The sequence below is a fragment of the Stegodyphus dumicola genome, chromosome 5 (genome assembly GCF_044657685.1).
Source record: "Stegodyphus dumicola isolate Sdum_Otavi_A_Nest chromosome 5, ASM4465768v1".
Classification (NCBI taxonomy): Eukaryota; Metazoa; Arthropoda; class Arachnida; order Araneae; family Eresidae; genus Stegodyphus; species Stegodyphus dumicola.
In genome coordinates, this window is record NC_140772.1 from 113,508,075 (window position 1) to 113,520,737 (window position 12,663).

Below are 12,663 nucleotides of genomic sequence, written 5' to 3' on the forward strand. Positions count from 1 at the left end.
CTCTCGTTGGATATATTGCCGCCATATCAGTTTTTCTAAATATGAATCCAGTGTTGGTGAGATTTTCCTCTTTTTCTTTTGTTTCGCCGTTTGACCGTTCCCAGAATCGCTCGGTTTTCTGTGCATTTGGACCAGATGTTGGAAATGTTAAAAATGTTTGTAATTCCTTGCTCTAACAAGCACATCAGCAATCAATATATGTTGTACTTACTTTATGTACATGTACTTTTATCATCTCCATTAAAGTTTTGATACCTCTATCTAGTACGTATTTGGAAATATTCGCTTATTTCCATGCAGATTACTCCTAAAATTAATTGTTTCGGTAAATTCTTTTTAGTTTACTTGACAAATAAATTTTCATTAGACTCGACGACTTTTTTCAGTGTACTTACTTTATGTACATGTTCCTTTCATTTAGTTGATCAAATATAAATGAAAATTTTCATTTAGTTTTTCAGCGAATTCCTTTCATATAGTTGTTCCAATAAATAATTATTCTTTCACTCATATTTAACTATTGCACCACCTGGTGGAAGTTACTTCTTCATCCCATCAGTATATAAAGCGCAAAACGGTAAGAAAGGGATTCCTTGAATTAAGTATAATGTTTTTTCCTTGCAAAGCTTCACTTTGCATCTCCAAATATTTTGCTTTTCAATAAATCATGTCATTTGTCAGTCTTTGTTGCATTTTTTCTCAGAATGCAGAAATTCCCTCTCTTAAAAAATACTGCTGCTCTTTGAGAGAAGTTAAATATAAATAGCATTTTAGAAGGGAGAAAAATAATAAAGGATAAGTAAGAAAGAACTGTTTATTTTCTAATTTGATGGAAAGTTAAAAACGGTCAACATCATAAAGAGAAAATAATTAACAAAAGAATGATATCTCCCAGTAAGTAAAAAATAATAAACCTTTTAAAGGGAAAAAAAAGAACATGCTTAACCAATATCACGCGAACATCATCGTAATAAAAGAAGTCTGAAAATCAGACAAAACACTCCAGCTTAAAAAATAATGTAGGAATTAAATTTTCCAAGTTTGGCGCCTAATCTTCCGATTCTGGCGACTGACTGAGATTTCCACCTTAACAAGGAAGTACCAAAATATTTTGTTGACAATTTTCTATCGCATGTTTTTAAATGTAAAATAAAAAAATGGGCAAAAATTCACAACGGGTCTAGAGAACTAATATGCATTTCTGTAATTATTTTCAATAAATATTAAAATGCAAATTACAGATGCCTCAGGAATTTGTTAATAAGCCTTCTCATCGTCATATATATAGACAAAAGACACAGTTAAGACCCAACGACACAGCTTATTATGATAAATGACCAAGTCTATAACGATAAGATTGCTTACAATAAACTGTTCATGCGACTTAAAGCAGTTAAGGAAAAAAGAGGGACTCTGTGAAAAATATAAAATCTGTTACTTCGAAAACCCTTTCCTGATTATAAAAAAATAAAAAATAAAATAAACTTTAATAGCCGGTTATATATTTTCCGTAGTGGGACTCTTGGGTAATATTTAAATAGCATTCTAGAATTTTATTCTAGAAGTCAGATTCAAGCTATAGTTAATTCACGAATATCATGAAACAGTTTCCAGAGAATATATTTGAAAAGCAACATAGAATTCTCGAACTCTGGGCGGATCTACTTTAGATTTCCAAAGCTGCAAATAGTCGTTTCAGGCACAGGTACAACATTCTGCCATTAAATGGCTCAATTTAAAATAATTTATTCTGCTTTTAACATACAATGCGGTAAGTATATATCCTCGACTAGGGTTACTAGGAGAGGGCAATTGTTCTCGGTGGATGACTTAGAGTACATGTTCTTTCTCTATTCATACAATTTTAGGCTTGAACTATCTTGTACCGAATTCCAGGTTTATTTCATTGTCATAAATGGGAGTTAATGAAATATTCGAGTTTCTAGTAAAGTGATTTTATTTTAATATTCCTTTCATTTCATTTGACTTTAAAGGTAATAACGCAGAAACATTTGATTATTTTCCATTTTTCAAAGAAGGAATATAGCTAGCATGATGTTATCTCGCATGCAATGATGAATAAGTTGGGTAGAATCTGATCATTCAACCTTTTTTGAATCATACTAAAGTAGAAAACTAAATAAGAGTTTTCGATTTAAGGAGTTCTTAAAATAATTTTCGTTGCTGAGTTCGAAACTATTTTTTAACTATGCATCTTCTCAAACAAAACACTTTAAGACTTTCTGCTTAAGGAAGGGATGCCTTTGTAAAGGAAATGACAAGAAAAACTGCCTCGCTTTCATGTCCAAACTGCAGCTACTATATAAACTAATAGACCCCTGCGATTAAATTATTATTAACTAATATTTAATTGTTACAGCTTGACATACAGTGTAATTATTGTTACAATTTGATCACAACTTCCTTCTATTTGATTATATTCATAAGAAACAATTAAAAGGATAATCTTCTGCTAACACATTGACATTAGAAACGTCCTTAATGGAGATTTTACAAAGTATTTTACTGCTATGGTAGATTATGCGGCTGTGCATTTATTCTCTACGAGACTTGATAAATGTTGCCATTGCGCAGAATATAAGCTCTCTGATTTATTTTCTTTTATACATAAACCTTGAGCATAACCGGTTCTCAAAATTCTGCCATTCGATAACGCATAAAATTTCAAATTAGAATTCAGATTTATTGTGCAGTTATTTAATACTTTGAGCAAGTTTAAAACTATAAGCGTATTTCTTAATTTAAATCTTTATTTTATTTTTAATTAATGCATCTAGTTGACATCTAAAAGATAATTTTTAGGTACATTGTCAATGTTATTATAATTCATAAAAGAAGTTTCCAAACACCACATATTACGTTCCTGTTACAGAATCTTTTAATCCTAGTGTACGTGACTAATATAATTTAAAAGACGATCAATTTAAAATTTAGGAAGGACGAAAAATCAGTCCCTCATTTAAAAAAGAAATATTAATTTAATTATTTAATAATATTCTTTTTAACTTTATAATATAAACATCTTGGAGATTCTTTTAGGTTAAATATGAAAGATAACAAAAAATTATTCCTGTTTTTCGCTTTCATAAAGGCGAGATCCTTCTCTGGTACTCTCCATAACGGTTTGCAGAGTGACTCTATGCTTCAACTCCTTCAGCTCAGCTTCAGTCCCGAATTCTTGTTGAATGGAAGGATAATACTCATTGGAAAAACTCGAAAGATAAACGCATCCACTTTGCAAGCAGTTATGAAGAGTGCGAAAGAAACAGCCCGCCTTTATGAAGGGGAAAATCATTTAAAACATGTTATCATACATGTTTAGGTTAAACAAATTTTTAAGAGGTTTACATTATAATGTTAAAAAGATAATTATTAAATACTTAAAAGTAAAAACGTTGTTTCATTTTTAAATGGTGAAGGGTCTTTTGCTGACCCACCCTGTATATTCAATTGATAATTCATGGAATTTACGTAAAATAGATGTCTATAAAGAAAGTCATTTCATTGCAAATGCTTAATCAATTATGATAAGATACACGATTCTGTGATTGGAATTAGGAATACGTTCGTATAGAAATCTTTCAAAGAAAACACTGGCACATATTATCCTGTGCATCAGAAACGCTACGAAGCACCTTTGCAGCCAGACCTTTTGGCAGTGATGTTTTAACTTATTACCCGTTTTTGCCTTTTATGCCAAGCTGAGCCTCGAACAATGAGGGAGCAAGGGATTAGTTTCAAGGACAGTTTCCTGATCCAACAGAAGCTTATTATAAGAAGTTTATATGTACTGTGTTTGATTCAAGCAGATTATTGCAACTTTTTCAGAAGGTGTCAAATCTTTCAAAGTGTTTTCATGATCAATCATGTTTTACTCTAAAAATATTACAGTATATTTTCCATTTCTGAAACTGAAGTAAGAAATGAAGAAAGTGTCACAAGTGAAATAAATGCTGCATGTGTTTTTTTTTTTTCAGGAATGAAAAACATGCAACATTTATTTCACTACTTTCATGTTTTTCATGAATGAAAAATATATAGGTATGCTTTATAATTTTTATGTTTCTGTATGTAAGTACTGAACTGCTCGTTTTCCTGCTATTCTTCGAAAATATTTCTTAACTCTGTATCTGAGAGAGGTTTTAGGAAAACACTTTCTTTATAAACTGGCTGTGTATGAAAAACCTCTTAAATTTCAATATGAAACTATCTTTTTTTTATCCTCGATAGGTCCCACTGAAACTTACGCAAGATATTATATTCTGCAAACGCAGTCAATAATATTTTATATCTCTGGAGGAGATTACGGTATTACAGTTTAAAAATTTAGATAATTGTTGAAACTCACCGACAACCAGTTGATTTGCGCATGCGCGCAGCAAAAACTAAATCAGAACTTTTTAGTTGAGCTTTAAGAACTCGTGATGGGTGTTTGAGTGAAACTTGTAATCCTTATATATATATATATTAGTTTAGTGATGTTATTGTAATTAAATATCTTATTATCTTAGAAGCCTCCCTTTCTGTGAGTAGTGTAGTGTGTAGATGTACTTAGGAAAAGTACTCTCGGATATGCTTTGGAGAAGAAAAAAGATCGAATAGAAGGTAAGTCCTTCTTACCTTTTATTTTCTAAGAATTATACAATAATAAAAAACTTCTGTCTTCAATAAACTGCTATAAATACGTATAATTAACAACTGTTAATTGCTAAATTAAAATTCACGAGAAAAAAAGATCTAGTGAATGATAATTAACCCTATTATTCCCATTTATTCTATCATAACTCTAACAGATACCAACCTAACCAAAAACAAAAACTACAACAACGAAAGCACAATATCATATATGGATGGATGTCTGTTATTATACCGAGTCCTGAATTTAAATACGTTAAACGTAATTCAGATTAAAGAACAAATGACATTTCTTACTGTTAAAGCTGTTGAAAAATTAAGGTAAACTTCATTAAATTGAAGACTTCACACACATATATATATATTAATGTCAATGTATATTCTATAATTATCAAAATGATTTATTTTAGCAAACGTGTTTTTTCAAATATATTTTTACATCATGGATATTTAAGTTTTGTCTCCTTTTTATTAGGATGTATCAATAAAATTCCTTGTCCTGCCGACAGCAATGTTAACGTAAAATATAAAGTATCTCCAAGAAAGGTGGGACTTTACAAGGTCTATGTGAAATATGTATTAAATAAATCGATCGAAAAATTTTCTGGTTAATTCAGTCCCTCACGTAATAATCACGTAATAATTAACGTTAAATCGAATACCTTTCACAGCAGCAAGAATTTCAGTAGTAAATGCAGACAATATCAGGCTGAAGTTTTCAAATGATTACGAACGAGCTATTCTTCCAAGTAGCATCTCTGCTTTGTAAAACAATAGCATAATATAATTCTAAGTTACAGTATACAACGTTTTCGTCTTCTTTCATAAATACATTTACAAATTTTAACATGGTTATTCTCATATCGTGAAAGTACATTTAAGATTAAAAAAGCCATCAAAAGAGGATAAATCGCCAAAAACTGATGTCGATAAACGAATAGATTGGCAGGTGTCGGGCGAGAGAAGCGCCATTCTGGCGCGACTGGGATCGCCCGCTACAACGTGGGACCGACTGAAAACTTGGCCTTTTCATTTAAGGGTGGAACTTCAACTCACGGTAATAACTCTCCCCTTTCTCTTTCGATCACTTATAAAGGGCAAAGGGGTAGATAAAAAAACTGAAGCGATTATTTAGAGTCTTCAAGAGCAGTTGAGCCTGCTTTCTTTCTTTCTATTATTCTTTATTACTTCGCATGCGTGAAAAGTTATATAAATGGAACGCTGTTGAATCACCAAACGCTTAAGGGTTACACAATGTTCTGAAATATCGAAATGAAGTTACTTCTGTTTCTGTTTTATTTTAGTTATTATAAAATATTTGATTTGATTTGAAAAATTCTTCCGTTACATTCGTTACAGTTTCGTAATGATAGTAAATAGCAAATTTCGAATTTGGATACGAATTGCGTCATTAATGTCAACCGAATAATTTTTACTGGCTTAAAAATTAAGCCATTTTATTTTTGCAAGTTTAATTTAATCGATAGCTATGACAGCTCATATTGTGTATGGTCAAATAGTTTCATTATACTGATTTTTTTTACCGCTTCCACAGGATAAACTATCGAAATTTATAGCAATGATGTTATAATTCCACAAAATGAATATAAATGTTACATTGCACAATTTCTTGGTTTTCGTATTTGTATAATTTTATTTCTTCAAAAAAAAATCCTATATGGCTAACTTTCTTGCAGGATACTTTATTTGCCGACAATACCGCTGTACAGGAAAGCTTCGTTTATAATTTCCAATACCACTAAACCAATTTTGTAGTATAATTGCTTCCTGAAGTGTAGATTTCCTCAAATTAAAATTCAGTAATGTTATTTTTTCCAATTTCCAAATTGTTAGAAATTTTTACTTTAATTATTCTGTAAAGTATTATGTTTTATTTTTAAAGGAACTCAGCGATCTTTAGTACTGCTAATTTGCTTTGCAGCGAAATTTATGATTTGATGTAAAAGTAAGCATTTTCGTATTTCAGTTTGAGATCGCAGACGATACCTTACTTCACATCAAAATCTGCAAAAATATTTCTTTATTCTCCAAATTTGGCTTACCAACGAAACATTGCTCTATACACTTCATAGGAAAAAAATACATTATTTGAAAATTTTGCATTGGAGGATGAGGAATAGTTTACAAATTGGAGTGACTGCATTATTTTTTCTAGTAATGCATTTAATGTCCAATTTTTTCCTACCAGTTGCAAGGCATTATTCTGACGCTGCCAAAATAATATGCCGTCAATTTCTGTCAAGTCAAATGCGCGTTTTCCTTTATCTCTCAATTCTACAGCGAATTTTAGAACCCATTGCTATTGCACTGCCAATTTTTTATTTTACTTTTTTATAATAGTTCTCCCTAAATATCTTTCTGCTCTTTATGTTTCACACTGGTATTAGCTAGTAATTTATCTCGTTACATTACATTTGCATATTTTAAAACATCTTACTGCGTGTCTTCGTGGTGTAACTGAGAAGCACGTCCGGCTAGCAATTGGACGGCTCGGAATTCGAATCCTGGCGATGTATCCTGATCCGAAATAAAATGTCTAATGTTCTTTATATTCTTACTTCGCAAGAGTTACAGCGCTACAAATTTCAACTCTAGAACAAGCAGGCATAAAAATAATAAAAATAGTGAATGAATGGAGTCCTTCGCTTCCTATATATCCTCTCTTCGCTTCATGGTATACTTTACCTCTCCCATGGTAAAAAATTATCGAATTTGCGACGGCTCAAAGCATCTGCATCATTATCATTACCTTTTAAAACTTTCAGTGTTCTCACTTAGCTTTTAGTTATGGTTAATGACACACGAATTTCAACAATTAATTTGATTTTAGCTTTTATCTTTCTTATTGGGTTATTTAGTCACGGGCTCGTTCCTGAGATTATTACGCAAAAGCAGTTTAATATAAAATCACAGGAATAGCTTGTAACTATATGAGAGTTGGATTAAAGTTGGCTACTTGCCTGATGCCCCGCGCAAGATCAGGAGCTCAAAGCATAGCTTGTAGGTTAAGTTAAGGTTTTGATTAGCTGTTAGTGGTTGATTTGCGATTTTGTAGCCTCTTTTAGAAAGTAGTTTGATCCTGTATTTACAAGACTTTTTTAAATCAAATTTTGTGTACACCGCCAGACTGTGTTGCGAGGTATTTTTATTTTAACTCTCACAAATGGCTAGGTAAAATAAATTAAGTTGAATATTTGAGTATGGGTGTTTTCAAGGAGGAGTTAAACTAGTATTGAAAGGCAGCTTCTACGTAACGCTTGAACGGTAAGAGTTGTTCTTGAACTAGTTAAGAATTAGATTTATCTTCATATAAGTGTTACAATGGAAAGTGAAATTACATTGCAATTACTTTAATTATGTTCATAGGTGTGTGTATTTATTGTACTGGCGTTACTTTTATTATTATTTCACATTTTAAAACATATTTGTTGTTATTTGATACTTTTTTGAAAATCTAAGAATGTTGAGATTTATATTTAGTTTTCATTCGTGGTAATTTCTTCTTCTCTTTAATCCGTTTCAGACTAGAAAGGAGTTACTCGAACGCTGTATTTTCGTTAAGGCGAGAGAAACCTACGTATACATTTGATACATTACATTTAATGCTATGTTCATGATGTTTCATCAATTTTTAAACATTTAACATTAAATTTGTATTGCCTCTAGTTCACATGAGCATAATTTCCTCGAAATTAAAGCATTTATAATTATGTAGTTATATTTATAATACACAATATCAATTTTAATGTTATAAAATAAATTTCAATTAACGAGTTAAAATATAATGCTCTTATATATTTAGAAGCTATTTCTCATTATATAATACCTACTGTTTCTCCGTTAAAAGCTGAAATTAAAGATAAAACTCAATCAATATGACATGTGAAAACAATATCTAAAAACTAATGGGTGTTTTTTTACATATTCCCATTGTGAAAGAGACGATAATGTCCAACAGCTAATAGAAATGGTTCTGGAGTCATCAATAAAATGAAACTGATATTTGAAGTAAAAAAGAACGGTTTGTTGCCATAGAGAGCTCTCTATTCTTTGGGGATGAAGAGATTACTATATGGCTTTCCTAAGAAGCCTTTGGAAGCGAGATATATCAACTAAAACAAGATCAACGACTTATAAGAAAGCTATCTATTCTATAGATACAGAAAAATTCTTTGCCTTTCTCATCACTTGTTTCTTTCTGTGCCCGAAGAAATAAATGAAAAAAAAATATATGAAATACAAAGGATTTATATTTTTTGTCGGACACTCCTGAACATGCTACAAAAAAGAGCACTACCCATCTTTCAATTACTGATAATATCCCCCTAAGATGGGGATGTACAGGACTCTTATGACTAGAAACTTGAATTACAAAAACGTGGGGGGAAAGTGGCTTTATTGCAGCAACCATCATAATTTTATTTGGTAATTTTGTGGCCTTTTTTGTGGTTTTAAATAAACCTCAAATAGATCGTCTAGTTTCAAGTTGGACTGATGTGGGTATCATGCTCTGGAACTGAGGATTGATACCCCAGATGTTGGGATTGAGAGTATGGGTAGAGATTTAAGCTGCCTGATTGATGGATTGCCCTCTTAATGCTTAAAGACAAGTTTAGAGGTTTAGTGGAGAACCCTATATTTTCCCCTACAAGAGAGGATGGGAGGATTTTTTGCCAGTAGAGTTACTAACAGTAGCAGAAAAAGTCTCGCGCTCTCAGTCTGTCTCGGTATGTCTAAACATACAGTAAAATTTCATGGAGTTCATAAACCGCATTCACAAAGACATTTGAAATTAATAAAAGAGCTTCTGTCATCCGATAAAAGTTTTACATCATTAAGTTTCCCCCCTCAATATTTTTTATAAAAAATAATGAATGCAAGTTTGAGTCAGTTTTTTCATTCTGAAATAAATAAATAGTTTTCTACATACTCGGAGCTAGGACATAAATTTGTTATTTCCTATTTGAAACTATTTTCTCCGGAAATCGAGTAGTTTATTTCACTTTTTAAATAATTTATTTATTAAATATCAATTGAAAAATAACTATACTTTACATGCGAAAACTCTGAAACTAAGCAGAATTTTGAATTTATTATGCTTCCATAATATATTTTTTTATGATATGCATTATAATTAGTTATCAATAGAAATCAGCAAATTAGAATTATTATAAAATAGTATAAGTAACATGTCAGCCGCATTGCAGAAAATTATTAAGATGTTATAAGCTGCTTAAATTTATGCTTATTATCTAACTATACATTATTCATAGTTAAGAAAGTCTCATCTGAATTCTTGTATTTTAATAAAAAATTATAGACTTCTCCTACGAGGCATGATGGTAAGAGAGTAGGCTGCCACAACTTTGAGCCCAAATTTGAATCCCTTTGAAGACATAGGTGTTTGTGAAAGCATTGTCTCTTTTCGGGCATGGTGGCATTTAAATTGTTGTCGACCCTAAAATCCTCTTGAAAGGTTGTTGCCAGGAAAAGAACGGTAGGAGATCCTTGCATCCTATCCCCGAGGCGTTCTCCAAACCAAAATGTTTGGCTATTTAATCCCTTATTTGGGACATTTCTCTGTCACTTCACAATTTTTATAATCGATTTTTAACTCGTTTGGCGACTTTACCTTTATTTGACGACTTTATTTTAGATTAAATAATAATTTTTAAAGATTTTAATAATATTATTTTTTAATAATAATATTATATTTTGTTAATATTAATCGAATTGATGATCACAATAAGGGATGTATTTTCCATGTTTTCGTATAGAAACGGCGGGACTTTGGCAGTTCGATATCATTATCTAAATGATGACTTTAACCGCGATCACACTAAGCGAAGTCTACTGGTCAGTGAATATAAATGGAAAAAGCAATTAGCTGGAATATATAATTTTGCTTTTCTTCGTTTACAGCACGAGTGACTGTTTAAGACCACCAAAAAATAGATGAAAAAATACTCTACCTTGTTTCATCAGTTATTTGGTCCCGCAGGAATATTTTTTCATATAATATGCTGGGTAGCCGCAATTAGTTAACTAAAATTAGCTTCATCGTATACATAAAAATTTGCGAGTTTAAAAAAATAAAATATTATTTCAAAGTTTAATTTTCAGTATCAACATGAAAAAGCGATTTCAATATTTTATTTTAAGGAAATAAAATTATTTTGCTGGTTGTCGTTGTTCTCTCTAGCAATACAATCTTTGTTAAAATAAAATGCGACGAACAAGGCGGGAAACCTCTTTCTTACAGTAAATACATATTTTGAGTATAAGCGTAAAAGATTACCTTACCCTGATTTTTTTAATATTCGGATTTTTTTAAATATCCGAACAGGATAAGATACCTGAAATAATAAATTTTTACAGTTCTACGGTATTATGTGCATCAACTCTGTGCATTAACGTATAAAGAACAGATATCAGTTACAACTGCCAAAATTAAATATTCTACTTGAATTTATGAAGACATTTTATTTTATTTTCATTCACACAGCATTGAACAACCCTAGAAAGAATACATTTCCTTTTCTACTCAAGGCAAAAATCAGTTTTGTAAAAATTTGTTTTAATTTATTTAAAATAAAATTGAAATTAAAAAATATTTAGAATGTATTAGAATGATGCCTGAAATTTGTAGAATTACCCCTTTTAAATCACAAAAAAAAAAAAAAAAAAAAAAAAAAAAGGATACGTTATGATGGAAATATATATCAGTTTTTTCCCACCCTTTTTGGGTTAACTTTTCATAAGCTATATAATCTCAGAAAACTTTACTGGCAGCTAATATAAAATATTTTAATATTCAAGCAATCCAATATAAATAAATGTCTTTTGACTGCCCCCATTTCACTTTAAAGAACTGAATTTTATTCGAAATATTTTCCAAGGCGTCAGACATAGTGAGAGCTTGATTTAAATGGAACGGTTCATGCACATCTTCATGGCAGTAGCATCAGAACATTTCATTCAGGAAGTATAGCAAACATTGTCTGGATACTAGCTTAATCTTGCAGGGAAATACTATTTTTCTCCAGCGCCAGGTTCTTCGGATCTTTTGCTGGGAACTTCTGCTGCAGGCTGAAAAAAGAGGGAAGAAAACTTTCAGGGGAAAAGATTTACGGAGTCCCATTGGTCGGTACATGCCATTTCCCCTCTCGCACCCAAGGCACTAATAAATCCGATCGTAAACTAAAAAATGAACCTGAAGGAAAATTCTCTGCAAAGAAAAACACAGAAAAAGTAACGTAGCTTGCAAAACGTAAAATGAAAAGCAAAGAGCTCTTCGGGATTTTTTGATTTACAGCAGAAAGGGGCCTGTTATTGTCGGGGCGGCACAAGCAATTCTGTTGTTTATATTCAGTCAACAAAATCCACTGATCAAAGAAAAAGTAAGAAGAGAAAAACGAGAGGAAAAAATTTGGGATACAGAGACAGGCGCCGGACGAACAAAGTTCTACATACTTCCTCAGAGCTATGAGAGTTGATGGCAATTGCTCCAGGATCCTAGATTCCGGACACGTCCTGGCGAGTCCTATTGCTGTCGACCTACTTTCCCCCTTTCCTTCGCCTCCACCTTCTTTTTTTCAGAGCCTTGTTCTTTTTCCCCACATTTTTTTATTCTTCGTTCTGATGAATCCTGAATTTCGAGGGTGGATTCATTTCCATCTTACCATCTAATTCCATTCAGGAAATTTGACGGTAGCCCATTTTTCTCGTTTTTCCTTGGCGCCTTTTTTTTAAGAAAAAAAAAATTCTTAGTGCCGTCCCAGAGAGAAGGTAGAATGAAAGAAAGAGGGAGGGGGTCGAATAAACGAAAGGAAAAAAAAGGGCGCGAGTGTAATAGGATCGGATTCTCTGGGATACCCAAAGGTCCTTTCCCCACTGCGACGAGTTCTGGTGATATTGGAATCTTCTGCAGCCAAAATCCCGACTTCGAAATGCGCCGACCTTTTTTCCGAATTTGTTTCTCTTTCA

At 31.8% G+C, this 12,663-nt stretch overlaps 1 long non-coding RNA gene across 3 annotated transcripts in view; it reads left to right on the forward strand.

The window, feature by feature from the left end:
- Nucleotides 1-12,663, forward strand: part of LOC118187111 (uncharacterized) — a 274,560-nt gene that overhangs the window by 234,135 nt on the left and 27,762 nt on the right. For all 3 annotated transcript variants that reach the window (XR_015041201.1, XR_015041200.1, XR_004757890.2), the window contains exon 3: nt 4,533-4,626. This is a non-coding gene — a long non-coding RNA (uncharacterized LOC118187111). The remainder of the gene's footprint in view (nt 1-4,532; nt 4,627-12,663) is intronic.